At 43.3% G+C, this 25,924-nt stretch overlaps 1 long non-coding RNA gene across 1 annotated transcript; it reads right to left on the bottom strand.

Moving 5' to 3' along the window:
- Positions 1–9,302: 9,302 nt before the first annotated feature.
- LOC115458292 lies at positions 9,303–25,924 on the bottom strand. The gene is made up of 3 exons (XR_003940035.1): positions 24,480–25,924; positions 13,177–13,181; positions 9,303–9,316 (listed from the first exon to the last, which is right to left on the bottom strand). It is a non-coding gene; the product is annotated as an uncharacterized LOC115458292 (long non-coding RNA).

Below are 25,924 nucleotides of genomic sequence, written 5' to 3'. Positions count from 1 at the left end.
GGGGAGTTTCAGTTTAAGCCAAAAATGCACCAGCCGGTTTCAGTGTTGAAGCCGAAACCAAAATTGAAATTCAGTCAGCCTGTAATTTCCCTAGCTCAAAAGGGCTTTCCTTCAAGTTTGTACTTCAGGCAAGAGGTGGTAAAATGACTTGCCCGAAGTTACAAAGAACATAATTGAGATTTGAAGCAGGCTTCCCTGGTAATGGGCTGGCTGCCTCAACACTAGGCTACTCCTCCTCTCTGCAAGGATACATTTTCTAAGATAAGACAGCAAAGGCTGGAGAGGATTGACTCTACAACAAAAAAGTGTAACAAATGTCATGACACATTATGCACATTATTACATAAACTGATGGAAACTGAATGTTTTCTTTTTGTGTTTATTTGGTAGGTGAAATGCAATAGCGTTTGCTAAAGAATTCTGCAGTCTTGCACATTAGCAAGGTCCTGGAGCTTGGCACATAGTTTGAGAAACCCCGAGACAGTGATGACCATTAGCGGGATGGAAGTGAACTATTTACCCAAATAGCAGGCTGAATGCATTCCACTGCAGACAATGGGAGGCGGGCCAAGAAATCGAACTCCTTGTGTCAAAAGGTTGTTGATCATTTTTTAAATTAATGCTTTATTTATCTGTTGTTTGACAGCTTCCTTAAGAAAATGGAAAAAAAAAACAGAAAGAAAAACGAAGAAAGCAAGAATGAATCAGTGAAACGGAGACTAAAGAATTCTGGGTGATCCAGAATGGCTTGATACTGTGGGTAAAAGGTGCAGAGCACATGGTATTATTATTATTATTACATTTGTACCCCACGCTTTCCCACACAATGCAGGCTCAATGCGGCTTACATAGTAATTTGAAATACAAAGTTAATAGAATTTTAATAAAACAGTAGTAAAACAATATGAAGTTGGGCTTAGTAGTGTATGATAAGTTGAGCTAGATAATATATGACTAGGATAAAAGAGGGTAGACAGGATAGGATAGTGTAATTTGGGAGAAAGGGTAAGGAGGGATAAAATTAAGGAGAGATGGAAAGAGAAGGATGGGAGGTTGGTATTTAAGTCAGAACAGAATTGGGGGTGGAAGTTGGCGAGATTAGGTTGGGGCATTTGGGTAGGCTTGCTTAAAGAGATGAGCTTTCAGCATTTTTCTAAAGGGCAAGAAGTCATTTATTAATCGGATTGGTCTAGGGTATAGCGTTCCAAAGCTGGCTGCCCAAAAAGGAGAAACTGGATGCGTAAAATGGGTTATACTGGTTGATTTATTAAGCAATTCAGGGTAACTCAACTAAAGTATATAAAATACTTCATGGACGAGAAAAGTCTGAATTGCTATACCAAAATTGAGAGAACCAGCAGACATACACTTGAATATGTTCTTTGACTGCACTGGAATTAAAGGTAATGAGTTCAATGGCATCACAACAGATATGGATGGGCACTTGGCATACTAAACTAGTTATACTTTTATCAATGAATAATGCTCTTGAGTTGTGGACTAAGTTTAGTAGCATATTTTTCATTACATTTATTATTATATTGCTATTGTTTTTGCTTTATTCTCTGTAAGTTAAGATTGTAAAAGTGATAAAATAACGCCCTTGAATTACCAACAATGTATTTCTAAGTAGTTTGCAATGGCTGAATCAGACTTAACAAATCACCACCTTAACTGGTGGGCAACCCCAAGCCCCACCAGCTGAAGATATTGTCAGCTTGAACTCCCAGGCTGTTATAACACATTGCCAGTCAGTGGCCGTGATCCTAGTCGCTAGCGCCGGCACCCCGCACATGCTCAGTTCTTGTACAAAAACTGAGTGTTGGAGTACTGGCATTGGTGACTGGGACTGTGGCCACCGACTTCCACTGTGTTGTGATGGTCTGGGGGTTCAGGCTGAGAATGTCTTCAGCTGGTGAGGCTTGGGGATCCCTACTAGCTACAGCAATGGTGGGCACAGCTGCTGGAGGTGGACTGGCCCATGTGGCTCTGCCCCTGTGTTACAGGCCCATAGAACAATGTGTAGCCAGCATGTAACAGCCCCTGTGAAAAGTGGGAGACAGGTGCCAATTAAGTTTTGGTTTAAGTGATTTGCATATTCCAGCTTTCGCAATTTAAATGTGCGGCACCTGTGATATCTTTGTGTTTTGCACAGTAGAAGAACTACATTTCTGATTTTATTTCTCCAGCATTGAACTGTAAGCAGAATCCAGCTTCTTATTTTTTGTACTGTTCATTTTTTTCCGCATGTAATGCCCCTTTAATTCGGTGCTTCTGAATTCAGGATCCGACCTGGCTGGAGCCTCCCAAGGGCAGTCTCCATGGGTCCCATACTCTTATGGCAATCAGTGCCTCCACATGGGGTAAAGAAGTGTTGGCGGGTGAGATCACCCTCTTCTTCCCCCAGGACACAAAAGGGGAAAGGGAAATGGGACTTGATATACCGCCTTTCTGAGGTTTTTGCAACTACATTCAAAGTGGTTTATTTATTTATTTATTTATTTATTGCATTTGTATCCCACATTTTCCCACCTATTTGCAGGCTAGTGTGGCTTACAATACATTGTGAGTGATGGAAATACAATATGTTACAGTACAATTATGGTTACATTGTGAAGAGTTATGAGAGACAGAGTCAAGTCAGAACATCTTTGGGGCGTAGAACAATGGAATGATACAATGGGGAAAAGATGGGGCGATAGAACAATAGCGGATAACCTTAGGGTATAACAATTTTATTTGTGGGTAGAGTATTAATTGTGGTGGAAATGCGGGGTGAGAGAATTCAAGGAGAGTGTATTGATTCATTTCTGTTGGTGTGTATGGGCTTCATGTGTTTTGATCCTTGCAGTAGATTTTCTCGAAGAGATAAGTCTTCAGTCGTTTGCGGAAGTCGGTTAATTCGTAGATCGTTTTCAGGTTGCGTGGTAGTGTATTCCAGAGTTGCGTGCTTATATAGAAGAAGGTTGATGCATGCAGTACTTTGTATTTTATCCCTTTGCAGTTAGAGAAGTGGAGGTTGAGGAAAGTTCAGGATGTTCTTTTAGCGTTTCTGGGTGGCAGGTCTATTAAATCAGTCATTTATGCAGGGGCTTCACCGTGAATGATTTTGTGGACTAAGGTGCATACTTTAAAGGTGATACGTTCTTTGAGAGGGAGCCAGTGCAGTTTCTCACGTAAGGGTTTTGCACTTTCGTATTTTGGTTTTCCGAAGATGAGTCTGGCTGCTGTATTCTGGGCTGTTTGTAGTTTCCTCAGTATTTGTTCTTTGCAGCCTGCATATAGTGAGTTACAGTAGTCTAAATGACTAAGTACGAGTGATTGCACTAGGTTACGGAAGACGGATCTCGGAAAGAATGGTTTTATTCTTTTCAGTTTCCACATGGAGTAGAACATCTTTTTGGTTGTGTTGTTTGCATGAGTCTCAAGTGTTAGGTGGCAGTCGACAGTGACTCCAAGGATTTTTAAAGTTTCGGAGATTGGCAATTGTAGTTTTGGTGTGTTAATAGCGGTGAATTTATTTGTGTTGTATTGGGAGGTTTACATATATTCAGGCACTTATTTTGTACGAGGGGCAATGGAGGGTTAAGTGATTTGCCCAGAGTCACAAGGAGCTGCAATGGGAATTGAACTCAATTCGCCAGGATCAAAGTCCACTGCACTACCCACTCCAAACTCCTCCACTCCAAACTCCAAAGCAACAGTAGTGAAATAAGCTGGCAGTTAGGTTGTACAGTCTTGGGAGATAACTTTACTCTCTCAAATCCAATGATCACTCTGTATTCAGCAGTTTATAAAACTCAAACTGTTTATTGTTCAACCTCACACCACAGGAACATCCAGCTGAATGAACTCTTCATCTAGTGCAATCTTTAAATAAATTGTCCTTCTGGTGTTCCCCAGGGGAACTCCTGTAATTCTCCTCCCTGGGATATATTTACATGTGCTCTGAGGAGTATTTATACTTTGTACAGGCTCCCGTCCATGCCTCTCTCCAAGAACAGTGTCCAAAAGCTGTGCTGTCCTCTGTATCTCAGTTCCTGATCTCTGCGGCCTGACCTCCCCCCAGAATGGCCTTTGCGTTTGATCCACTCCCTGGCCCCTCTTCCACGCTCCCAGACTGGGTCTCTCCTCTACCCTCCTGGTTCCACTTCCCAGTTGTCGCTTTGCTGAGCCACAGCTCTCCTTTACAGCCAGTGGTTTCACTCCTTCTCATTGGTATTCCCCTTTACTTCTCTCCAGGTCAGTGGCAGGGGACCTTTTCAAATAGTGGTCTGCCCAACTGATCTGGGGTAATTTGGTCCCTGCAGCTCTCCCACTCTCAATCCATACCTCAATCCTTCAGGCACAGGTTCTACAAGCCAACACCCCTTGCTGGCCTTGGGGTTTATCCCAGGTTTTCCCTCTGTGTCCATGACATTTGTGGCTATTTGCAAGGTCCATAGAAGGCGATCTAAGTCTGGACTATGAACTACCCACTCGGAGGTTAGATCGACTGGTAAACTGGCATCTAGCTCTCCCGTGGCCAGGCACAGAAAGTCTAACATTGTCGCCGGCGTGGACAAACTGGTCTCAGTATCCTTCAGGATTTTCCACATTATGCAGCTCCAGAAAGTCCTTACAAACTCCTGGGATTTGGCTGATGGTTCCACCTTCCCCTGCAGGAGTACTGGTACTGGGGTTGCTCTCCTTACTCTGACACATGTCCCCTCACAGGGTAACACAGTTTCCTCCTCCACAGGGTGCTGCCTCTGGCCTCAGTCCCTCATCCAACTCACTGGGTGGTTCTGGGTTACTCTCTGACAGGGAGGAAGAAGTGGTGGGGACGCTATCGCTCGGCTCTTCTTCTTCAATACTTCTCCAAACTTTCCTTACTGATCCAGGGGTGGAGGGCCTCTCTGGTTCAGATGTCCCCTCCAGCCCTCCTTTGTATCCCACTTCCAGCAGTGCCATACCCATCGCCATGGGACTGGCTGGTATCTCCAACTCAGCCTCAAAGTCAGAGGGCTAGCTACCTCAAAGTCTTTATGGTAGCTAGCCCTCTGACCGGCCACACCAGCATCTACTCCGGGATGCGTGCTGGTCTCGTGCTCCCAGAGGACATGCTACTCCCCTCACGCTTATAGAATCCAGTTCCACAGCACGGGTAGCATAGCTTAGTGGGGGTCAGCTCACTTCCATATGGACAGCGGGGACACAAGATCTGCCCCACTACCATGCTCTCAACTCCCAGTTCGATGGCTTGTAATCGATGCGCCATTCTCCCGCCTCGCTAGCCATGCTTTAACCAAACAAAATCCCACCCTGGCTAGGCAGGTCCTCCACTCTTTATATAGGGCTGTATCGCACATTCAACCCACATGCTTGTCCTCCGTCCTCTGAAGATGTGCGAGTGATGACACTTAATGACGTTTAATGTGAGCAAGTGCAAGGTGATGCATGTGGGGAAAAAGAACTCGAATTATAGCTACGTCATGCAAGGTTCCATGTTAGGAGTTACGGACCAAGAAAGGGATCAGGGTGTCATCGTCGTCGTCGTCGATAGTACACTGAAATTGTCTGCTCAGTGTGCTGCTGCGGCTAGGAAAGCGAATAGAATGTTGGGTATTATTAGGAAAGGTAAGGAAAACAGGTGTGAGGATGTTATAATGCTGTTGTATCGCTCCATGGTGCGACCGCACCTTGAGTATTGTGTTCAATTCTGGTTGCCGCATCTCAAGAAAGATATAGTAGAATTGGAAAAGGTGCAGCGAAGGGCGACTAAAATGATAGCGGGGATGGGACGACTTCCCTATGAAGAAAGACTAAGGAGGCTAGGGCTTTTCAGCTTGGAGAAGAGATGGCTGAGGGGAGACATGATAGAGGTATATAAAATAATGAGTGGAGTGGAACGGGTGGATGTGAAGCGATGAAACTACAGTGTAGTAAATTTAAAACAAATCGGAGAAAAATTTTCTTCACCCAACGCATAATTAAACTCTGGAATTCGTTGCCGGAGAACGTGGTGAAGGCTTAGCAGAGTTTAAAAAGGGGTTAGATGGTTTCCTAAAGGACAAGTCCATAAACCACTACTAAATGAACTTGGGAAAAATCCACAATTCCAGGAATAACATGTATAGAATGTTTGTACGTTTGAGAAGCTCGCCAGGTGCCCTTGGCCTGGATTGGCCGCTGTTGTGAACAGGATGCTGGGCTCGATGGACCCTTGGTCTTTTCCCAGTGTGGAATTACTTATGTGCTTACTTACGTACTTATGTACTTGCTCCCACAGTCTCTATAGTGTGCCATCATGGGAGCACACTATCCTCTACCTCCCTGACCAGCACTGGAATCACCACCACAATGATTTAGCAAGTTCTTCCTGCACTATACCCAGTTACTCAGTTTTGGCACGCTTTCCTGTGGTCCATTAGCATGGGTTTCCTCTGGGCAGGAAAATGTAGAACTTTTACTGGGCCTGCTCTATAGTCCTGTCCCTTTATTAGTAACAAATTTGTAAATCCCAGGTCTACGTGACAGGCCCTCCGATATTTGTAATCCACAAAAGGCAGCTCACTCACTTGATGACTGTCTTTCCCACAGTTTAAAATAAAGTACTTTCCCAGCTCTTTCACACCCCAGCGGTGCCTCCAGAATTTTATGTAATGCCCCTTTACTTGGGCGCTCCTGAATTCGGAGTCCAATCTGGCTGGAGCCTCCAGAGGGCAGTCTCCGTTGGTCCCTTACTCTTTTGGTGCTCGGTGCCTCCACCTGGGGCAAAGAAGTGTTGACACTGGGATTACCCTCTTCTTCCCCAGGACACAAAAGAAATGCAAACTCCAAAGGAACAGTGGTGAAATAAGCTGGTAGTTAGGTTATGCAGTCTTGGGAGTTAACTATACTCTTTCAGATCCAATGATCACTCTGTAGTCAGCAGCTTGTAAAACTCAAACTGTTTATTCTTCAGCTTCAAACCACAGGAGCATCCAACTGAATTAACTCTCTATCAACTGGTGCAATCTTTAAGTAAACTGTTCTTCTTCTATATTTTCCTCCCTGGGATATACTGACACTTATTCTGAAGCAGGAATATTTACATTTTGTTCAGGCTCCCATCCATGCCTTTCCTCAAGAACAGTGCTCCAAAAATTGTGCTGTCCTCTGTATCTCAGGTCCAGACCCCTATGGCCCGACCTCCCTCCAGGATGGCCTTTGCATTGGAGCCACCCCGGCCTTGGGATGGGCACTCCCTGGCCCCTCTCCCATGCTGGGTCTCTCACTCTTTCCTCATTGGGATTTCCATTTACTCCTCTCCAGGCAGGGTACCATCAGGCAACCAAAGACCGCCCCCCCCCCCCCCCACCAAAGAGCAACTATCACTTGTATCATCTCACTAACTCCACCTCCCCTGTCACTCATATGCAGCAGGGCAGTGGTAGCCCTACCATTAGGCCACCTGAGGTGGGGGCCTCAGGTGGCATGCTCCAGGGGCAACACTCTCCCCTTCCCTTCTCAACCATTTTCCTTGTTTCTTTTCCAAAAGACATCAGTGGCAGTGATTCCCATAGGCTGCCCTGCTGCCACCACCAGCCTCTTTCTCCCACTGTGGCCCGCCTTTTGATGTAACCTCCTGTTTCCTCAGAGGTGGGACACAGTAGTGAAGAGGCCAGTGCCAGCAGCAGGGCAGCCTATGGGAATTGCTGCTACTGTTGACTTTTGGGGAAAAAAATAAGGTAAACATGGGGAAGAGGGTTGAGGAGGGAGATGCTAGACCAGGCGGGGGAGGCGACATCTCATTCCTGCCTCAGACAACACATTGCCTTGGGCCACCCCTAAAGCAGGGCACTTTTCCTCTCCATCTTATTGCAAAGCTGCTCCCCTTGGGCTAGGCTTCCTCCCACCCAGGGACCTCCCAGTCATTCCGCTCAGTGACTCTCAACCAGGGATTTACTTTTTCAGTAATCCCATACACATTTCCATTTCTAATATATGGTCATTTAACTATATTTTGCACATGTGAACAAGGTGAGGTATTGCGTGATTGCAGTTCCTGAGTGTAACACAGAAAGGCGGTATATCAAATCTCTTCTCCTTTCCCTTGTCCCTGTGTAGAGATTTGTAACAGTCCAGCTTGTTCTCTTTTCCCAACAAGCTATTGCTGTGACTACAATGCATGATGTTTCTAGCTGCAGCAACACCAAATAAATTTTAAATAGTAACATAGTAAATGACGGCAGATAAAGACCTGTACGGTCCATAGTGTGTTAACATGCTATTATCCTGTGATGTAATGAATAGAGATCCAAGTTTTAACCTTTTGAAGCTGTCTAACTCTGAAATCAGTCCACTCTGAAGTTTTGCAATGCAAACTGCTTTTCCTAACAACAATGTATAAGTGTAAGGAAATAGTTTATTATGTACTAAGGCATGAATGGCCCAAAATGGCACTGGAGAACTGCATCTGGTGGAGCTTTGGGAGTTTTTATGACTATGTACTCGGCCTTTTCTCCTAGTCTTTCAGTTTCTAGTCCTATCTCTGTGCTTCCACCCACCTACCACAGTTTGAGAGTTGGCCTTCAGCTGTCCTGTAGGGAGGCCTTGTCATAGGCTGTTTCCTAAGAAGACCTAAGGCCAAGTCTTTTGTGAAACAGGTGGCCTTGCATTCCTGTTTTTCCTGTCTTTTGCCTGTCAGGGTTTGACACACTTTACAGATATGCAAGTAATTGTCTCACATAGCACCAGAGTAACTAGACTTAATAACTTATATTTCAGAACTGCAGTGCTGGAACTTTTGAATCATTTGTTTTCATTATGTCATAAAAAAGTAAAATGCCAACAGGTTTCTTGTTAATGTTTATTGTACGCATTTCCCCCCAGATTCTATATATGGCACCCAAAATTGGGCACCGATCCCAGATGTACACCCAACTAAATTGGCTAATGGGCCAATTAGTGCCACTAATTGGGTGCTAATTGGTACCAATTTAAATTTTCACACACATCTTGCTAGGCACTATTCTAAAATGTGTGTGTCGTGTTACAGAACACTGGGGATATGTACCCAAATTAGGGATGCTCATCATTGAGAGCCCATTATAGAGTAGCACTGAGCACAACTTTTTTTTTTTTTGTGTGCTAATTTTCCAGCCTCATTTACTAAATCTAGCCCTTTGTATTTCTTTCATTTGTACAGTTTAAAAATCTACCATGCTGTATTAATTGGTGTGGATTGTTGTAACTGAGCACAGTAAAAAGTCAAGAGTGCATTTTTAAGCTCTATCAGATTGATACAGTTTGTACTAGGCTGCGTTTGGTTGCTATTCTTATTTAAAAAAAACTCAGGCTAAGTTAGAAGAAGAAAAGGAATCTTTATTTTTCACTAGCAACAGCACAAGAAATATTATTTTTATTTTAGTTACATTTGTACCCGCACTTTCCCACTCATGGCAGGCTCAATGCTGCAGGCAATGCAGGGTTAAGTGACTTGCCCAGAGTCACAAGGAGCTGCCTGTGCCGGGAATTGAACTCAGTTCCCCAGGACCAAAGTCCACCACCCTAACCACTAGGCCACTCCTCCACTACTTAAAACAGATATCTTGTCCATTTAAAATGATATCCCTGGTTTCCATCTAAAAATTGGCTTAGTTTCTCTAACAAAAGTATATATAGATACATCAACAGGTATAAGGTACTAGCAAGAGTCCCACTTATTTATTTCATAAAACTTGATATACCGTTGTGGCCTCACAAACAGGCATAAAGCGGTTTACAAAATGGAAAAACTAAAAACGATTAATGGTATACAATAAAAACAGAGTAATCATTTTTTTAAAAATTAACTAACTTCATGAGGTAGAAGGAAAGGTCAATGTGAACAGATGAGTCTTCAGGGCTCATTTAAAGGTCTGGAGCGAAGGCTGATTACGGGAAGATTGTTCAGAGTTTGGGCTCCAGATAACTGAAAGCAGTGTCATGTGTAGTTGTTAAGCAGAGTTGTGTAGAGGAGGGAAGGGTAAGAAGGTTCTGGTTAGCTGACTGTAGACAGCACTGAGTTGTTTAGGGAATAAGGAGATTAAAGACATAAGCCTATGCAGAGAAAAGCTTGGCCAGTCAGCTAACCACAACCTTCTTGCCCTTCCCTTCCCTTCCCTCCTCTACACAACTCTGCTTAACAACTACACATGACACTGCTTTCAGTTATCTGGAGCCCAAACTCTGAACAATCTTCCCGTAATCAGCCTTCGCTCCAGACCTTTAAATGAGCCCTGAAGACTCATCTGTTCACATTGACCTTTCCTTCTACCTCATGAAGTTAGTTAATTTTTAAAAAAATGATTACTCTGTTTTTATTGTATACCATTAATCGTTTTTAGTTTTTCCATTTTGTAAACCGCTTTATGCCTGTTTGTGAGGCCACAACGGTATATCAAGTTTTATGAAATAAATAAGTGGGACTCTTGCTAGTACCTTATACCTGTTGGTGTATCTATATATACTTTTGTTAGAGAAACTAAGCCAATTTTCAGATGGAAACCAGGGATATCATTTTAAATGGACAAGATATCCGTTTTAAGTAATGCATATACTCATGCAGCCTGTTTGAAGTTATTCCTCCTGTTTATAGGGTTTCTGATCTGGAACAAACAGAGGTGGTGCAGTTTGACTGGAAAGGTACCCATACATTCTGTTGATTTGGAAAGTACAACAAAAGGACACCAAGCACGATAATATCTCAGACTATTAGATGTTGCTGTCAGGGGCGTAGCCAGACCTCACGGTGAGAGGGGGCCAGAACACGAGGTGGGGGCACATTTTAGTCTGCCACTCCATCGCCGCTCCCTCCGCCGCCCTTGCCATTCCCCACCCACTCCTGCAGCAAAGTACCTTGGCTGGCAGTGGTCATGGTCAATTTCACTAAGAGGAGTGTGCAGGACATGAGGGGGGAAGAGATAGCACAGCAGGCAACTCGGTGGCGCCAGAGACCGGTGCTGGACAAGGCTTCAGCTGGTGGGGGTTGGGGACCCCCGCCAGCAAAACCAGGGGCCTGGAGGTAATTTGGAGGGGCCCAGGCCCCCTTGGCCCCACCTAGCTACGTCACTGGTTTCTGTTAACAAATTTCAAAAGATGGACTTTATGATTTAACCATAGGGTGCCACTGTCCCACAGCAACAGTTAAGAAAGCTATGCAGTTCATAAGAACATAAGCATTAAAATGCTGGGACAGAACGAAGGTCCATCAAGACCAGCATACTGTTTCGAACAGTGGCCAATCCAAGTTACAAGTACCTGGCAAGATTTATTTATTTATTTATTGCATTTGTATCCCACATTTTCCCACCTCTTTGCAGGCTCAATGTAGCTTGTTATGTTGTTCATCCTAGAAATACAAAACCCCTCAAGGGAAAGACAAACATATACAAAAATCACAAAAACAGAATCACTACAAAAATATATATATCAGGTTCTAAGGGACCTATGCTTTAATATCAGGCTAACAATCTGAAAAAAAAATTTTTTTTTGAAAGGGAAACAAAGGAGAATTCAGTATAGGCTGTAATCCACTGCCGAACTTACTCTCACAGTGAATAAAGTCCAGCAATTTGGCTCACTTATTAAAAATAAAAAACATGGGAAGGGAATAATTAGTATCAAACAATGATTGTAAAAAGGTCCACAAGGAATCTAATAAACAAAGTAACACAATGTCTGTTGACTGAAATAAAGCTCTCAGAGTATCGGTCATCACATTTCTAAAATAAACAACACAGGTATGTCCAAAAAACAGTAAGGAGCGAACTTCTCAATATTTAGTGCATGATTCAGTAGTTTGTTGCTATTTCACTAACTGCTCAAAACGTAATAGGTACAGCACTGGCATCCCTGATGGAGTCCTGAAACAGGGATCTCTGTAGGACGTCATAGGAAAGTTGTCCCACCCCTTTATCATTTCTGTCACCCTTCTCTGTACCTTTTTTTAATTCCACCATATATTTTTTGAGATGCAGTGACCAGAATTGCACACAGTATTCAAGGTGCGGTCGTTTATACAGCAATACAAAGACATCGTAATGTCCTCATTTTTGATTTCCATTCCTTTCCTAATAATACCTAACATTCTATTTGCTTTCTTGGCAGCTGTCACACCCTGAGAGGGTTTCAAATGCCCTTTTGAAAATCCAGATACACAATATCAACCGGCTCCCAGAGCTGATCTGGGAAATTATAGACCGGTGGGCCTGACGTCAGTGCTGTTTCTTTAGTAGCAACTCTGTTTGTTGGTGCTCCTGCTACTGACATATACAGACAAGGTTTACTTTGGTTTCTATACCTATATAGCACTGAGCAGCCATATATTTACATTTCACAGGGACTCCTGAAGCAGGCCTTTGTGGCCGAAACACGATTCATGTCGTCCATTATAATTTGAATAAAGCTTCTGATGTGAACTCTTTGAGTCCATTGGACGTTTTGTTTTGCGTGATCCTGTGTGTCACCTCCGCTGTGTTCGTTTGCTTTTTCTACGCGGAGGACCTGTGTTCTTCTGTGTTTGTCGCTTTGTGGCACTGCACCATGCCTGAACTCCTGAACTGTTCTCAAAGACTTGTAAAAACAGCATGAGAGCCATGCAGTGGCAGAAGAAAACAGGATAGCTGCTCCAGAGGCAGCACTACATCCTGAGCCAGAAAGCCATAGAAGAAAGTGTATTGGTGCATTTCCATACATACTAACAGAAATGCACCAATACACTTTCTTCTAAATTCTCTTACCCCAAACACTCCACCCACATATAAAATTGCTATACCTTAAGGTTTTCGTGCTTTTGTTCTATCGCCCTATCTTTTCCCCTTGTAACATTCTATATTTTCTACACTCCAAATGTTATTTTGACTTGACTTTGTCTTCCCACAACTCCTCATAATGTAACCCATAATTGTACTGTAACACATTGTATTTCCATCATTCACAATGTATTGTAAGCCACACTGAGCCCACAAATAGGTGGGAAAATGTGGGATACAAATGCAATAAAATAAATAAATAAATACTTAGGAGTCAGTGGAAGCCATCACAGGCGCCTGGGCCTTACACTACAGAAAATGGGTCTATTGCTTCAAAATAATAGAAATAAATCTATCAATTTATGCCCAAGTTATAATATATGACAGAAGACAACCCACTAGCATATTCAGAAATTACACAAACTGCACATAAGAAGCTATAATTAAGATAAATTGATTTAAATCAGAAGTTTCCAAGGATTTGTTCAAATATTTCACAAGCAATCAAGAAAGGAACTAAATTATTCTGCTGATGTTCACAAGGACATTACTGAAGTTTATCTTTAAAGCAATTTATCTTCATAGCTTGCATAGTTTTGATGGAGATACAGAAGGCTCCATAATGTCTGGCTGCTGGAACTGGAAGTTCACTACAGTGCAGAGCAGCTCACTTAAAAAAAATGTAGTTAATCAAAGCAGGCACTGGTTATGGTGGGGATAACCACCTCATCTTTAAGGAAATATCTATGGTCTGAGTAGAGGACAGGGACACTTGTAGTCCTGTTGAAACAAACCTCCTGTGATTTCTATTTTGGTATAAAAACCAGCAAAATTGGAGAAAAGTCCCACAAAATGTAAATCCCAACACTTCCTTGTTTTCTGCAGAACACAAGCATCATTTTAATGGTACAGCAGCTTCAGTTTATTTATGTGAGCTAAATGGGAGGGGTTCATTTTCAAAAACTGGACTCCAGCAATCTCAGAAATGTATTGTCATCTCCACAGGTGGTGTCAAAGTTTCCAAGAGAAAGATTTAATACCAATTTAGAAAATAAAATACAAACATTATATTTAGTAGAACAATTCAGCTATGTAACCGTAAGGCCCTAAGCTGTGGTAAAAAGTGTCTCTAGTGCCTCCTTACGGACATGCTAAGGCCATTTCTATGCAACTGTAAAGTGAATGATTTTTCTAGGTTCTGAATTAATAGCCATGCACTAGTTTTGCCATTAGTGACTGCCATTAAAAAAAAAATTAGCATGTGAGCACTTACGACGCCTATTTTGTAGGTGGTAAGGGGCTCACATGCAACCCTTGTGCTAATCAGTTACTGTACACTAACTGATTAGCCCAGAAACATCCACGCCTCTCCCCCCCCCCCCAAAAACAAAATTAATAAATATTTTCTAGCCTGTGGTGTGCGCCAGGGGCGTAGCTACGTGGGGCCACAGATTTGGCCCTGGACCCCCCCTGCCGACAACCCTCTCGACCCCCCTACCATCGCCAACCCCCCGTTGCCTACCTTTGCTGGCGGGGGACCCCAACCCCCGCCAGCCGAGGTCCTCTTCTTCCTTTGCTCTGTTTCAGAGTCTGACATCCTGAACGTATACGTGCAGGACGTCAGACTCAGAAACAGAACGAAGGAAGAAGAGGACCTCGGCTGGTGGGGGTTAGGGTCCCCCGCCAGCAAAGGTAGGCAACGGCGATGGCGGGGAGGGTTGGCGGCGGCGGGAGGGGGGTCGAGAGGGTAGTCGGCGGGGGGGGGGGGGGGGGTCAAAGTTGTTGTTGGTGGCGGCGGTGGGGCCCCTCACTTCAGGCTCTGGACCCCCCTCCCGCCGAAGTCTGACTATGCCCCTGGTTTGCACATACTAATCCAAAACTTACAGCAGGATACCCGAGCGCCTCTTGCGGTAAGCCATTTTAACCTGTGGTAAGCACACATTAGCGCTTATCATAGCTACAGCAATCAATGGAGTGTAGCAGCATGTGAGATCAGTGTGTCCAAAATAACAAGTGCAATCTTTTCTGAATTATTTTCCTTTGATCTGTGAAGAAAAAGTGTCTGCAGATCCAAAGGCAAGAAGAGATTATCCATTTAACAATATTAACAACTTACTCTATGCACTGCACAGCTGCAGTAATATAGTAGCAACTATGATGACATGAATAGGAACAACCTTGTCAGGAAGGTTATGAGGACAAAGATAGCAAGTATAGGGGTATTCCTAACCTAGCATGTACAGTGGCACCAAGGGGTTCCACACAAGCCACCATAGTCCAAAGGCCATCACCACTGCTGTTATAAGTATGCGGGATCTCTTTAAATTCTCTCTCAGGCTTGTTGCCCCTCTGAGTCATGAAACGTATTTCCAAGAGGCAATGGGAATAGTGAAATAAAATATGACTTAAACGCTGGCCTGTATACATATTATCTAAGAAATTAGCTTTGTACAGGTGTATAAAGAAAACCTCCAACTTATGTTAACAAGATGCGTCTTTGAGAAAGTCGAACAGGTACCAGCTGTGACTTAATTACTGAAATTACTGAATTGTTGTTGTAATGCTTAAGAAGAAAATGTTTCCTAGTACTCTATTGTTTGTAAACAGTCATTTTATTCAACATTATGTGCAATTTATGTAGCACTGGAGCTTTAAGTGTGACTTCTTTGGTACTATAACCGTGTATTACTGTAATTTTAGCAGCTCACAGTTAGTGAGCACATGTAGCCAATGCTTTTTTTTGTAGGAAAAAAGGTACTGGTACTCATTATGGGTGGGGGGTCACCATCTATGGCTCTGTCCATATGGTAGCCACACCCACAGTATTCACACCCCTTATACCAGCCATGGCGCATATAAACAGTTATCATTGAAAATACTATACCAATATAGAAGAAAAAAAAATAACTTGTGCTTTTTTTTCATTATAATTAATTTCTGTAAGCTGTTACAGCTCCAGTATACCCAGTGCAAAAAACAGACAGCAGATGTAAATTCTCAAATTGGACATATTCCAAACACTAAAATGAAAATGAAATTATTTTTCTACCTTTGTTGTCTGGTGACTTTGTTTTTCTGATCATGTTGGTCCCAGTCTCTGATCCATCCATGTGCTCTCTATCTGTTCCCTTAACTCCGTTTCCAGGGCTTCTTTTCCATTTATTTCTTTACTTTCCTCCTTTCTTCTTAATTTCTTGCTCTAAATTCATAGGTAAAAGCTGGGTCCTCCGCAGACTTGACTGGAGGAGGTATAGAGTGGATCCAGTTTTTGCCTATTTTCTCCATTCATGTGCAGTTTTCCTCCTCTTTTCCCTTTCCTTCATCTCCGTCAGTATGCATCTCCTTCCTCTCTCTTCCCTCTCCTCCATCCATTTCCAGCATTTCTCCGCTCTCCTACCCTCCATCCATGTTCATCTTACTTCCTCTCTCTTCCCTCTCCTCCATCCATGTTCATCTCACTTCCTCTCTTTTCCCTCTCCTCCATCCATGTCCAGAATTTCTCACCTCCTCTAAATCCATGTGCATCTCCTCTTCTGTCTTTTCTCCCCACCCATGTACAGCATTTATCCTTTCCCCATCCCCTCCATCCATGTTTCTCTCACTTCCTCAGTCCTCTCTTTTTCCTTCTCTCCATCCATGTCAAGCATTTCAACTCTCTCCCCTCCCATCCATGTGCATCTCCTTCCTCTGTCTTCCCTCTCCTCCATTAATGTCCAGCATTTCTCCTCTCTCCCTTCCCCTCCATCCGTGTGCATCTCCTTCCTTTATCTTTCCTTCCCTCCAACATTTCTCTTCCCTGCCCTCCACTTTATCCATGTCCAGCATTTCTCCTTTCACTCCTCCCCTCCATCCATGTGCATCTCCTTCCTGTCTTCCCTCATCTCCATCTATGTCCAGCATCTCCTGCCCTCCCCTCCATCCATCCATGTCCAGCAACTCTCCTCTCTCCCCTCCATGTCCAGCGATTCTCCTTTGCCCCTATCCTTCCATCCCATCCATGTCCAGTGATTCTCCTCTCTCCCCTCCCTGTCCAGCGATTCTCCTCTGGCCTCCCCTCCCATCCACATCTGATTCTCCTTTGCCCCTATCCTTCCCTCCCATCCATGTTCACTGATTCTCCTCTGCCCTCCCCTCCATGTTCAGCGATTCTCCTTTGCCCCCTATCTTCCCCCTCCCATCCATGTTCACTGATTCTCCTCTGCCCTCCCCTCCATGTTCAGCGATTCTCCTTTGCCCCCTATCTTCCCCCTCCCTTCCATGTCCAGTGACTCACCCCAGCCTCCACCTGCCCCTGAGATCATTCCAATCCCAGCTCCACCTGCCCACCGTCAGCTCCCCGACTTTCTGTTTGTGCCCCCTGCGTTGAAATCTTCTATTTTACCCAAAGTTGCAGTGGCAAACCGGCAGTGAAAGCAGCAGGCAGGCTTGCCTCCTCCTCGCTTCCCTTCCCTCTCAGTGTCCCACCCTCACGGAAGGAAATTACATCAGAAGAAGGTGGGACGCTGAGAGAGAAGGGATGCGAGGAGAAGGTGAGCCCGCCTGCTGCTTTCACTGCTGTTTCACCACTGCGACTTTGGGTAAAAAGTAGATTTCAACACAGGGGGCACGAACGGAAAATCAGGAAGCTGCAGGCGGGCAGGTGAGCCGGCCCTCAGAAAAAAAAGGTGCCAGTATGCCATACCTGCACATACTGGCACAAAAAAAGCACGGCATGTAGCTGTCAGTAGTCACTTGAGGACACGTGGTTTAGGAAGAGGGTACAAGGGTCTCATTGATCAGTTAAAGGGGCACCCAACCTCAAAAGGCTAAGAATCTCTGAAGTATAGCATAACCCTTGAACTACCTGATATAATATTTAACCATCTCTCTGACCTCATGTGCACATTTCTTTAGTCACCTTATTTTCTAACTTCACTTACCTATCTCTATATTAACCATCTCTCGGACCTCCTGGGCAACTTTCTTTAAATTAGTCACCTTACTCTCTAATTCTTCTTACTCTCTTACCTATCTATATGTTCCATCTTTGCTTATACCGTTTACTGTCAATTAAACGTTCTATTATGCATTGTGTTGACATTGTAAGTAGTGTAGTATGCCATACTTTGTATTTGAATACTTTTACTGCTATAATTGCCTATTGCCCATGTTTGATTTATTCTTATTGTACACTGCCTTGAGTGAATTCCTTCAAAAAGGCGGTAAATTAAATCATAAGCTAAACCCATATACATGAATAATCCATACAAAAGAAGAATCAGTGTGAACATATTGACATACGTGGCTCTGGTGTGTGTGTCTGTTCTTCTATTTTGCTGATGCAGTGCTGTCCAAAAACGTGGCTCTCTATCAGATAGGGATTATTAGTACAAACTGAACATGGTGAAGACAACTCAAAATTAGCAATTCAGTTGTATTTAAAAGTTACAAAAATAAGTCTGAACTAATGAAATTCTGAACCCTTTCATCATGAAGCTGAATCTACAAACAGAATATGACTGAGAGGGGATGAATATTATTGATCTCAATTATCTCAGTACTAGCCGTTAAGCCCATTAAAACGGGCAAGATTTCCAGCTATCCTCCTCGCCGCCGCTCCCTCCCCCCTCCGTGCCAGGCCCCCTGCACTGACCTGACAGCGCCTCTCACCTGCTGCCTGCAGCGCTTCCACACAGAGGTGAGAGGCGCTCTCAGGTCAGTGCAGGGGGCCCGATACGGAGGAGGGCGGGAGCGGCGGTGGGGATGGGGGGGAGGGTGGAGGTTGGTGCGCGCGATGTTCATTTCTAGGCAGCAGCATCCGACAGTGACTCCGACTCCGTTTCCCTCTCTGTTCCGCCCTCTGACGTCATCACGTCTTGACGCGAGGGCGGGACAGAGAGGGAAGACTCTACTGCGCATTTGCAGGTGAGTCAATCACTTGCCGTTTATACGTTTGATTGATTTTGGGTGAATGGCACATGAGGACATGCTACAGAGATAACTTTCCTAGATGCCACAAATGACTGCTCTGTGCAGTAGCTGCCCATGGCACCAAAAAAACAGGGAATGTTTTGGATCTAGTTCTTAGGGGAATACAGACTGATGCTGATGAATGGCATCAAGGTAGTGGATATCCTTCACAGTAGGTTCACTTATGCAATTATATTTGACATCATCACTGAATAAAACTGCTGCAAAAGCATTTAACATTATTTTTGTTTTAAAGGAAACTTGATATAAGGAATTTAGTTAAAGTCTCCAACTGCTCTGGCCACATGTATCCATAAGCTCAAAAGGACTGCCTAAACCAACTTTGAAACCACCATGGTGTGGCAAAGAGGCTTCTACTAGCCTAAAAAAGAAGATGACTTCCCTTGAGCAGAGGTTGGCTGAAGGAAAATCACCTGCTCACTATTTTAACTCAAAACCTCTTGTTTTGAGTCGTGTTCTGTCTATCCTGACTGGACAGTAATATCCAAAGGACTAGAGACTGTCCATTGTCTCTGTGGAAAGCTCTGTATACACCTGTTGTATATTTCATAAATCGTAACTGCAAGTTGAGCTCAATCACATTACCTTCATGCCACATCTACGCAGTCTCAAATCCAGTTTAGCTGCATCTTATCACACCTGTGCTATGGCCTAAGCTGCAGGGCTGGGCAAAACATGGACTGCACACGAGGTGCGATTATACCATGCGCCTATACAGAAGACAAGCAAATTAAATACTGGGAATGGGTACCATAGTTCCAATTTATCTGTCGCAATGCAGGCAGGGATGTAACCCAGACTTTGGCTGAGAGATGAAGAAGAAAGCTTAAAAGGAATAGTAAAGTATAATTAGTGGATAAGATAGAGAGGGAAAAGCTGTGGTATAAATGGGAGAGTTTTTTTGTGTAGTATCACTGTAATATTCCGGAATAAGTAGGATCTATTTTCAATAATACTGTCACTCTCCTACCCGTTATGCAACGTGTTTGCGGGAAACTATTGATGTAACAACAAAGTGGAGAAAAAAAGACCTCAGGTCACTCGGCTGATCCTCGTTCTTAAAGGACAAGCCTTTTGTATAATGAGGAGGCCTTATCAGTTATGGGTCTCAAAAAAAACTCCACTAAATGACTTATAAATGTCTAGTCCCAACAAACAGATGCATAAGAGACACTGTTTTCAAATACATTCAAGCTTGGCAAAAGTACTTATCTCAATGTAAGAATGCTTAGAAAGTCCAGCCGTGTTCAATATGTTCTTTTGACATTCGAAAGGTCCCGACAGGGAAGCCCTGTTTCGCTAGATATAGTAGCTGCTTCAGGGGAATCTTTCACACTGTACACAATCCCAAGCCTGTAAAATATCTCCGTCTCCAATCTCACTGGAACAGAAAATGGCGGACAGCTTCTCTATACCCGTGGAAAGTTTAAATACTCAGCGTCTGACGTCATCTCATTTCCATCCAATCAGACGGAGCACTATTCAAAGAAACGCTTTCCACTCAATCGCCACATTTAAACCTTTGGGAATAACAGTCTGTAAATTAAATATCCAACGTTGTTCTCTTTGTCTTAACATTCGTCTGATGTCTCCCTTCCTTTCTGTTATTTTAATTTGTTCTAATACAATGCACTTTAACGCCGAAAATTGATGTTGATATTTCAAACAATGTGTGACCATGGGCTCATGCACTTTACCCGTATGTATGCAATGTCGGTGTTCAATTAACCGAGTTCTTAAATTCCGTGAAGTTTGTCCCACATAACATAAACCACACGGGCATGTAATAACGTATATTACATGCGATGAAGCACAGTTAGTATTGGCATGAAGCATATACGTTTTCTTTAACTGGGGATCCATGAAAGTGCGAGACTGTGTCATAATATTGCACACAGAACAATGTCCACATGAGCTGTGGCAACCCTCGTCTCTTCGTCCAACGGTGTCTCTATTCCAAACATCCGCAGGACATAACACATCATTAAAGTTACTGTTGCGTTGGAAGGCAAAAATCACGCGTAAATCTTGAAGACAAGGATGGACTTGTAACAAAGATAGATGGCGTTTGACAATTTTGATCATTTTATTCGAATGAACATTAAAACGTGTAACAAATGTCAATGTTTCTTCTATCTCCTGAGTTTTTGGTGGAGGGTGTAACAACCAATCTCTGTGATTGTATCCAGCTCTTTTTTTGGCCTTGGCCACCAATTGTTTAGGATAACCTCGATCTATTAATTTAGATTGTAATTGGGTGGCTTGTTGTACATAACCCTCTCGAGAAGAACAAATTCTTCTATATCGAAGAAATTGTGCAAAAGGAATGTTGGTCCTGCAATGATACGGATGCATGCTGTTATATTGTAAAGTCGTATTTCTGTCAGTGGGTTTGATATGTACAGAGGTGTTCACGTGGAGTTGGTCTAAATGTACATCCACATCTAGAAAAGCAATCGATGAAACACTATGTTTAACTTCAAATTTAATCGTGTTGTGACATGTGTTTAGTAATTTGGTGAGGATCACTTAACTGATTGGCCAAACGCTGCAAGAAATGATGGTGTCCCAAAAAACAATGCACAGAAGAGAAGCAGGGAAAGGAATAGACCTGCAGGGATGATCAAACTGGGCTCAATTCCCACTACAGCTCCTTGACTGAGCAAGTCACTTAACCATCCACTGCCCCAGGTACAAAATGAGTACTATATATAATATGTAAACTGCTTTGATTGTAAACACAGAAAGGTGGCATACCAAATCCATCCCCTTTTCCTTTTAATTTCCTATGTAGCCACCAATTCCAGTTATAAAGTGGACAAAAATGTAGAGTTTTTTTGTGCCCATTTACCAAACTGAGGACTTAAGGAGATTGCTGTGTTCAACTTTACACTTAGTTCTGAGCTCTGCAAGAGCTGTTCCATTCTCCTGACGTCACTCCAAGTGTGTGCTTGATCAATCACGCTTTATATGCAAAAGTGCTTGAGGTGAGCAATGATGCTGGAGGACGAACTCAAACCAGGATGTTTATAGGTGGGATTAAGTGAAAAGCAGCAACCAAGGAAAATAAGAAATGAACCTCTTAGGAAGCACTTCCCAAACTTTTATCCAATATGATCCCATTTTGACAATGAAATTTCATATGAACCCCTATGACCAAAGCAAAATTGCAGCCCTCCACTCACCTCCAGCAGCAGTAGTCAGCACTTAACCAGTGAGTCAGTGCATGCTCACAGATGCCAGCTCTGTAGATTAACAGGGCAGTTGTACAGGAAGAGCAAGCCCTATGCTGACTGACCCTGCCAGCTAAAGCTTGGAGTGAAAGACCATCCAGGAGCAATGGCATTATATCTGTGACCCCCCACCCCAACCATCCACTGATTTACAACCAGTTTGGGAACAACTGCACTAAGGAATGTCTAAGATTAAGAAAGCAGCTCGTAAGGTGTGTAGAACTCTAGAAAGAAAATAATTTGGTGAGGATCACTTAACTGATTGGCCAAACGCTGCAAGAAATGATGGTGTCCCAAAAAACAATGCACAGAAGAGAAGCAGGGAAAGGAATAGACCTGCAGGGATGATCAAACTGGGCTCAATTCCCACTACAGCTCCTTGCGACTGAGCAAGTCACTTAACCATCCACTGCCCCAGGTACAAAATGAGTACTATATATAATATGTAAACTGCTTTGATTGTAAACACAGAAAGGTGGCATACCAAATCCATCCCCTTTTCCTTTTAATTTCCTATGTAGCCACCAATTCCAGTTATAAAGTGGACAAAAATGTAGATGTAAATCATCAAAACTGAAACACAGCTTTTTTTTCTTTAGTTTTAGAACACAAAGCCAGGAAACTTTGATACCTGTAAATATTTTTAATGAAACGCTCAGATCTTGTACAAAAATAGGGCACTCCTAACAGGAAGTGTACCATATACTGATGCAAAAATAAACAGACACTGCTGATTTTCCATTTGGCAAATGCACACCCTATTACCATGTACAAGATTCTCATACTCTTGGTTAACAGTTCTCCTTACACATCATCAGTATGTGCAAAGCTGTAGCTATAATTGCCAGAAAAACATATTTACCTTTCATTTCTGCTTTGAGTTGTAGTGTGCAGTTGACTTTTCTGTCCAAGGGTGTCTGACACCCTAGCTGATACTTCAGCTATGTCTCCTCTCCCCCAACCCCACTCACATCTAGCATCTCTCCCTTTCCCTATTCCTTCAGTTTCCCTGCCCTGAGGTGTTCTGCAGCTTACTTCCCCATACCCCACTCCCTTTCGGGGGGGGGGGGGGGGGAAGGGGGGGTCTAACCAAATGTGGCAATCAGCATGTCAATGGAAGACAGTGGCCAGTGTGGGCCTTAAGCATCCGCAAATGCTCAAGGCCCTGCTCTAGCCAGGAGCTCTTCCATAGGGAGACTATGCTGCAAGGTAATGGTCAGGTTGGCCCTTCTTCAGCAGACACAAAAATGTAAGATTCATGTGAACTTTGAGTGCACAAAAGCTCTGAAATGGTAACAGCATGGAACAATCCATAAAAGGCTAAGGGGTATGTTTACTAAGGTGCGTTAGCATTTTTAACGCACCTGTAAATTTAAGGCATTAACGCACCTATACATTTCTATGGGCCCATTAGCGTTTAATGCACGTAAACCATTTACGTGCATTAAAAACGCTAACACTCCCATAATGCCGCTTAGTAAACCTAGCCCTAGGTGTTTTGTTTTTTTTTAGCAGAGTAATACACTGCCAGAAAATGAACTGACAACTACTTGTGTTCAGTGGTTTTTGCTTTTGTTTTAAATTTTATTATTCTAAATTGAAAATAACTTTCTAAAACAAATGTGGTAGTTCTATATGTTTTAAGAAGCTGAAAGCCACTAGTATTGGCTTTCAGCTATCTGCAGGGAGATAAAATCACAGGCTTTGTGTACCTGTTCCACTGTTTGTTTGTTTGTTTGTTTTTAACACCTACAGAGGTTGCACATGGAAAGTTCACTGCTCAGTGTCCACCTCAAGAGTTAACACATCAGGCTACACCCTCTCCTATTACTATCCAGGTGAGTCCAGTGTATAATTCATTTGACCAGGAGAACGCACTAGTTTATGATGAGCACATACTCTATGGTTCGACTGAGAATATTTGGCAATTATACCTACAGCACATATTTCTGCAATGATATATTCTATAATCTTTTATGCCAGGGGCGTAGCCAAACAACAGATTTTGGGTGGGCCTAGGCAAGAAGTGGATGGGCACCAAGTTTTCCCCCCTCCCCCACCAAAAAGATACCTCAGCTGGTGGGAAAACACTTCTTTCCACCTTGGCAGTCTGCAGCAGGCATGCGCTGAAAACTGAGCATGCACAGGTGCCGGTATCGTGGACAGTAGTGTTTTCGCTATTATCAGGGGGAAATCTTCAGCTGGTGGAGCTTGGGATCCCCACCAGCTACCACTAAACCTGTGCTATTGGGTAGGCCTGAGTCCTAAGTGGGTGGGCCCTGGCCCAACCAGGCCCATCTGTGGCTACGCCACTGTTTTATGCTGGTTGCACAGCCATGCATAAGTGAATTGAAGAATAACGTGCACAGATTTTAACTTTGTTTACATGAATATGAATGCATAAAACATAACATTCTGCATACACTATATATATAACCTGGAAATAAATTTACAAAAAGCAAACCACGTTTTAACTGTGGTGAGGAAATGTAAAAAGACTGAATATGCCATTATTTACAAAAAAAAATAACTGCTTTCATTTTGAAGCACTTGTTCCCATCATCAAATAATTATGACCTGTAGATTCTCCAGTTGTGCGTCACCGTTTCCAAGTACAGCATATTGCCTTTCTACTTGAATTTTAAAAAGGCCCTTAATTATAAAACTGTAATTTCACCACTTGTGTTAAGTGCTGGCTGTTCTTCACATTCATTTGTCAAATTTTCTCTTTGCAAGAGTCTAAGAAATGCAATTGATTGTGGAGAAAAAGAATAATCTACATTCTCACACCCATTATATTCTAGGAAATGGGGTCCCAGTTCTTTCCAAAGGCTACTGCAAAAAGAAGAGAACTCTAGAATGACAGAGTCACTGCTATGAGCAGCTAAAAGATCAGTTCTTGGTTCCTAGACAATTTTTATTTTAGTAATTTGCTTTATTTTTGGCCTGCTTTCACCATAAATAAAATCTTCAGACCAGAAAGCCGCCCTCCAATGTATGCAAAAAGTTTCAGAACTCGGTTATGATTAACTAACACTTTCAATCAATAAAGATCACTGAATCAGTCCAAGTTTTCCAACTGCCCAATACTAGGCATTCTTAGATTTGTAGTGCATTTCCCTACTGTTAAGGACTGGGTGTTTAAAAAACAGGATGGTCTCTGAATGACTGGAGTTTGCTGAAAGTTGTGGTTACGATCAGAAAATATACTATAGGCACTAAAAATGGGAGGGGGTGGCCACAGATCCACACGGGCTCCTGGCCTCACCCAAAATTTCCTGCCAACTCCCGCTTTCTCTCGCCTGCAGTGTGGTGGCAGTGGAAACATAAAGCACCTGTCACTCTGCAGGGGATTTAAAGGGTCTGGTGAGCAACAAGGGGGCAGATGTGGAGATGGATCTGATGTAGGAACTGGGGACTGACAAGGGACTAGGTAGGAGAAAGGGGCTGCAACTTGGCGATGAACCTGATGCAGGGGCTGAGGTTGGGAGAAAGGCAATCAGGGGCTCATGTGCAGATGAGGGTGGCAAAAGGGGGCAATGTTGTGGTAGGGAAAGGACTCGGAGATAACAGACTGAATATAAAGGTTGGAGAAGTGATCAGGGACTGAAAAGGGGACAGGTGGAAATGTGAGCTGGGACTGGGAGGAAGACACAAGAGGCTGATCAAGGGATGAGATATGAGTAATGGGGTGTGGGAGAAGCAAGGGCATAGGCAGGGACCGGTGAACACTGAAGAACAGATAGGTGGGGGTTATGGGTGGAGCTGGAGCTTGGGGTACCCCACCCCTGCCATATATCACAGATATGCACAATTTTTTGCTATGCAAAGCCTGATAACCTTAAGGTAGTGAAATAATGTCACAGCTGATGACCAGTGCCAAGAGGATACTGGTCTGTATAAAAGGGAAAAGGAAGATTTGATATATTGCCTTTCTGTGGTTACAATTAAAGAGGTTTACAT

This window comes from Microcaecilia unicolor, chromosome 1 (assembly GCF_901765095.1).
Source record: "Microcaecilia unicolor chromosome 1, aMicUni1.1, whole genome shotgun sequence".
Classification (NCBI taxonomy): domain Eukaryota; kingdom Metazoa; phylum Chordata; class Amphibia; order Gymnophiona; family Siphonopidae; genus Microcaecilia; species Microcaecilia unicolor.
Note: the sequence above shows the minus strand (reverse complement) of the source record. Positions and strands in the feature narration are given on the sequence as shown.